This window comes from Macaca mulatta, chromosome 9 (genome assembly GCF_049350105.2).
Source record: "Macaca mulatta isolate MMU2019108-1 chromosome 9, T2T-MMU8v2.0, whole genome shotgun sequence".
Taxonomy (NCBI): domain Eukaryota; kingdom Metazoa; phylum Chordata; class Mammalia; order Primates; family Cercopithecidae; genus Macaca; species Macaca mulatta.
Genome location: NC_133414.1, coordinates 103,723,488 through 103,729,152, shown reverse-complemented (window position 1 = coordinate 103,729,152; position 5,665 = coordinate 103,723,488).

The window sequence follows — 5,665 nt, the reverse complement described above, 5'->3', positions numbered from 1 at the left end:
CTTAAAACTGTCATTTTGAATTCCTGGTGAGAGAATTCACAAATTGCTGTCTTGCTAGGGGCAGTCACTAGCTCCTTTCTTTGTTCATTTGTAGAGATCATTTGTAGAGATCATGGTTCCCTGTTTCTTGTGAGTGTCCATCTATGTTTTTGCATCAAAGGATTATTTATTCCAATCTTTTCTGTCTGACTTGTTTTGGTTTTTATTGGATATATCTGCTTAGAGATTCTTTTTCTTTTTCTTTGCTTCTTCTTCTTTCTTTCTCCCTCTCCTTCTTCTTTTTCTCTTTGAGGCAGGGCCTTGCTCTGTCACCCAGGCTAGAGTGCAGTGGTGATCATAGTTCACTGCAAACTTGAACTTCTAGGCTCAAGCAATGCTCCTGTCTTATTCCCCTGAGTAACTGAGACTTACAGGCATACACCACCATCCCTGAGTAAATTTTAGACATTTTTTGTAGAGATGGGGTTCTACTCAGGCTGGTCTCACACTCAGGTTCAAGCGATAATCCTGCCTCAGCCTCTCAAAGCGCTAGGATTACAGGCATGAGCCCCTGCATCTGGCTGAGTAGAGATTCTTTACCACTAGGTCACTGCTGCCTTTGCAGCTCTAGGTGGCACCTTAAGCCCAGGTTCACCTCAGCTGTAGTAAATGATGTGAACAACGACGGTCCAGAATGGGGGAGGTATCAGAGAGGGATATGCCGGCAGTGTAGGAATGCCGGCCAGGGGTTTGTGCCCTGGGGACCTGTGGAACGTACCTCCCACAGCATGCTGCTGTTGAATGGCCACTGTAATTTGGCGCGTCCTTCGGCTAAGTTACAGGGCATAGGTGTCAGGGCCGGGGATAGCATTCCCATCTCCACCTTTTCTCTGTCTGTCCTCCTGGATATTTCTTCCTTTAGGCAATTGCAATGCTTCCTGTGCATTAAGGCAGGGGTGGGTCTCCTGCCAGGGAAACCGAGTTGATGGGGAAGCTGGTTGTCCACCTTGATCTCACTTTTTGCAGTGTGGAAACCATGAGTTGGCAGGAAATTTTCTTTCTTTTCCTTTTCTGTTTTTTTTTTTTTTGACAGTGTCTGGCCCTGTCTGGAGTGCACCCAGCCTTGAGTGCAGTGGTGCCATCTCAGTTCCCTGCAGCCTCCGCCTCCCGGGTTCTAGCAATTCTCCTCCCTCAGCCTCCCGTTTAGCTGGGATTACAGGCGTGCACCACCACACACAGCTAATTTTTGTATTTTTAGTAGAGATGAGTCAACATGTTGGCCAGGCTGGTCTGGAACTCCTGGCCTCAAGCGATGCACCCACCTTGGCCTCCCAAAATGTTGGGATTACAGACGTGAGCCAGCGCACCCTGGAGAAAAATTTTATTTATTTATTTATTTATTTATTATTATTTATTATTATATTTTAAGTTCTAGGGTACATGGGCACAACGTGCAGGTTTGTTACATATACATACATGTGCCATGTTGGTGTGCTGCACCCATTAACTCGTCATTTACATTAGGTATTCCTCCTAATGCTATTCCTGTTCTGAAACAGGAAAAATTTTCTATGCGCTGGATGTCAGACAAAATGGAGGGATGGGCTTTGTGGCTGTGGAAGTCTGATTCCCTCACCATCTGCTCAGAGTTGTTTCACTTCTGTGTGGCCTTGGGAACGTCTCATCTTTCCATCTGAGTTCTGGGATATTGCTGGTGATAATCTCGGTGCTGTACATTTGTTTTTTGTTTCTGTAGTGGGGAATGAAGCCATCTTGCTTCTACATCACCATTTTGGAACCGAAAGCCTCTTTTCTCTCCAGGATAGTTATTTTTAATAGCACATCATTTTTCTTATGTTCTGTTATCTTTATAAGATCATGAATTGTTCTAGAATTTTAGGAATGAGTTGAAAAGATAGTTTACTCTGTCTTTAACTAAAGAATGGATTTTCTTTTCACTATCAGCAAACTTTATACAGCAAAAATAAAAATCATGTTAGTATTTTTTAGGGGATAACTTTGGCTTTCCAAAACTTAACTCTTAAAATTTTTATTCTGAACTACAAACTTTTGGTTTGTTAATTTTTTGCACTAGAGATGGCTTTTGATGTAGTAGTTTTATCTTTAAAAAAAAAAACCCAACAAACAAATCCAAAAAACAGCTTTATTAAAACAGGTAGGTGGAACTTTTTCTAAACACTATTTAACTATGATGCAGCCAAGCTTTTTAAAAGCAATATTTAAAATCTTCGTGCTTCTGTTATTTAAAAAAAACAAAACAAAAATGAAGATTGTGATCTCTAAGCTCATTTCTCTAACTGGTTTGATTCTCTATCTAGAATCCCTGTTTATGGCTGAGTCAGCAATCTCATAACAAGGCCCTGTGTGTATATACCTTTCCTCATAGCTTTGGCTGCCTGTGTGGGAACTCACATAAGACTATTCATTTCAGCATTCTTTATGGTGGTAGACGGTTGAATGCCCTCCTGAGTGCCCATCATTAGAAAAGTGGCTGGGTATAATTTGGAGATTGTATACCATGGGAATAAGGAAAAAAAAATTAGAAGCAGCTAAGTAGATACACATCTGGCAACATAAATGAACTTCAAAGCATAGTGCAGAGGGGAGAAAAGATAAATAGAAAGATATATAGTACAATACTATTTAAGTAAATTAAAACTACCTTTACCTGTATGCAAAGCCATGTGTTTTGCAAGAATACTTACAAGCAAAAAGATATTAATTTAATTCATTGGCATTCAATTTTGGGCATACCTGACCTATAAAATCTCACTTTTGAATTTGCCTTTGAAAAAGAGCTGTGAGGGACTAATTTGTAACAGATTTTCTATTTTTTTCCCAAACCACAATAAGAAACAAAGAACACCAAGCCCCAAACCAAATAAGAAATAGAATAAGAAGTAAAATGAGATACATTACACAATACTATTTATATCAATTAAAATTATATGCATACAAAACAGTGTAGTTTTCAAGAACATCTATCAACACAAACCAATGTTCACCTCATTGCTATTGAGGAATGGAAGGAATACTCACATCTCTGTTGGCACATGATATTAAGCATGGAAGTTTAGCGACGGGGAGTGCGGGAAAGGGGTTTGAAGGAACTTCACTAGATTCTAGGCACTGAATTAGATATTTCATATATATTCTCTCATTTAATCCTCACAACAGCTCTGTGAGGATAATTATTATCTCTGCTTTACAAATAAGAAAACCGAGACCCAGAAAAACTAATTGTGTTCCTAATGTCACATAGCTCTTTAGTGGCAGAATTGGGACTTAAAATCTTGAGGCATTCTTAGGGAACAGTTTAAAAAAGTCTTGGTTATGCCTGAATCTGTGTGACCTAGTTCTCATACAAGACAACCAAGGCTTAAGTAATACTGATGGTGGAAATTATTTATTGTTTCTGTAGCTAGGTATTTTGTATTGTATTCTGAGATCGTATGGAAAAATCAAACCTAGAATATAAAAATAACTTGTATGTAGAAGCATTACTTTTTTTCAGTTCTTCCAGCTTTGTGGTACTTTTCCAGGGTCTTTTAAAACATATTTGTTACTCTTTAACTGTGCTAAAAATAGAAAAACTAGTGGTCTGGTTTGTACATAGCATGCTGCAATCAAACTGAGGTCTTACTCTCCAGTTAGTTACTCATTAAGTAGAGCATATGATAATCAGAAATTTGACTTTGGAATTGATTAAAGTTGAAGCTGGAGCTCTGCATTGCCTATTAAATTCATACCATTGATTCCAAGAGAAGAGAGTTTATAGTAGTTCATTTTTATTGTTTATTATAATTTGATATTAGCATAATGACAGCATGCAAACTTCCAAAATGAGTTTACTAAGAATTTCTTCTTAAAAGCACTTTATTTTTTCCAATACTGTCACTTGCCTTTTTAAAAGCCATTTATAATGAACATTAAACACATCTATATTTAGATTTATAAAGAAATAATCTGTTGAGTCAAATCCTATTCATATTCAGTTTTTATATGCTAAACCTAAAATCTCAATTGTGAATTACCAACAATTCAGTTTAGGTTTTTTCTGTTTTTAATTCTATTGTTTAGGTAGAGGGCAGGAAAAATCAGGCCAGCATACAGAAAAGGGAAAATGAGGAATTGCAGTGTTTACGGGTGACAAAAAAAGTCTTCTTTTAATTGAGAAGAAGGGAAAGAATAAACAAGAAAAAGAAAAATAAATATTGGAATGACTTACCATTGGGAAGGGAGAAGAAGGGAGTGTAAATTTGGCTCTTGCTTTGTTAAAAACTTTTTCAAAAAAATGAGGTGTCTTGGTAAATGTGTGGGTGTAAACTGAGAAACAATCAGAAGTTTGTTATATTTAGATGTTATATTTCCAATGTTATAAACCCATTCTGGAAAAGCTTACTCAACATGTTCTCCGCCAAATACATCAGCTCATAACGGCGATAAAGGAAATGGGCAGTGTCCATATTTGGAGAAGAATATAGTCTTCCTTTTACATCGTGGGCTGGCATTCTCTTAAAATTAGGGTGCCAAAGTTCCTACTCCCTTCCCTTTGGCATATTAGAGGCAGCTCACAGAAAGGGTCTTAGGCCTTAGTGATTTCCAAACAGGGAGGGAGAAGGATAACCCACTAACACCGAAGTGGGGGAAGGAACATGCTGGCTGCCAATTTTTGTCACTGAGGGGAGTAGCAGACTGTCATAGTCAGCATGAAGGTAGGTATGTGTTGGCAATCAATTTTGATATGCATAAGTGCTGTTGGTTGCCAAACTACATTCTGATTTAAAACACATATTTTTGATTCTCGCCAAGATGGTTGACTAGACACAGCCAGGCGGAACATGTGCCACTGAGGGACTGAAACATTGGGAAGACCAGTACACTCCAAGCAGGTATTTGGAGGGAAGGCCTTGAGACAGACACAGACACTAGGCTGAAGGGGGAGTGAGGAGTGGCTTGCTCTTGCCTTGAACCTCTGGAATCCTGGCAGCAAGAGACCCCATGACCACCATGGACACTTGAGCTGGCAGGGAGGGCTGCTTAGAGAGGTGGTAGGGGCAGGACTCCAGCCTGTGCAGAGCCCAGAGGGGTTGGTGAGGAAACATCTGCAGTGGGGCATGGCCAGGGATGCCCATCCCCCAGGGCTTGCCATGCTCCTCTAGGAGACTTAAGTCTTAGGGGAACTGTCAGACATGAATAGAGCAGGGCAGTCTTGCTCATGAGACAAAGTCAGTTCAATCTGAGAACCTTCCTGTCTGCTGCCCACTCCTGGGACTCCAGTCTGGCTATATTTGCTCGCAGTGCAGCCTCGGATACACAACTAGGGTGTCTCCTGGGAGCCCACATCATAGCACCTGCACTGGCAGATCACATCTGACCATCAGAGAGCTCTGGCAGAGCAGCCCCCACTGATACACAACAACCCACCCGTGCCCTCTCCCAACCGCAGCCTCCAACCACTGGCTGTATCCCCAACCACTGTGCCGGTGTGTGTCTGTGAGTGGACCTTGTCTCCCCTCCCCTGCCAGGCCACGTGTGCTTGCATCCCACTGCACCACTGCTGCTGTTGTGAGTGGACCTCACATACCCACTGCTGCACTGCTATTGCCAGCGTGGACATGCACTCAGAAGCCAGTGTGGTCCCATCCTCCAACCCATGCTGCCA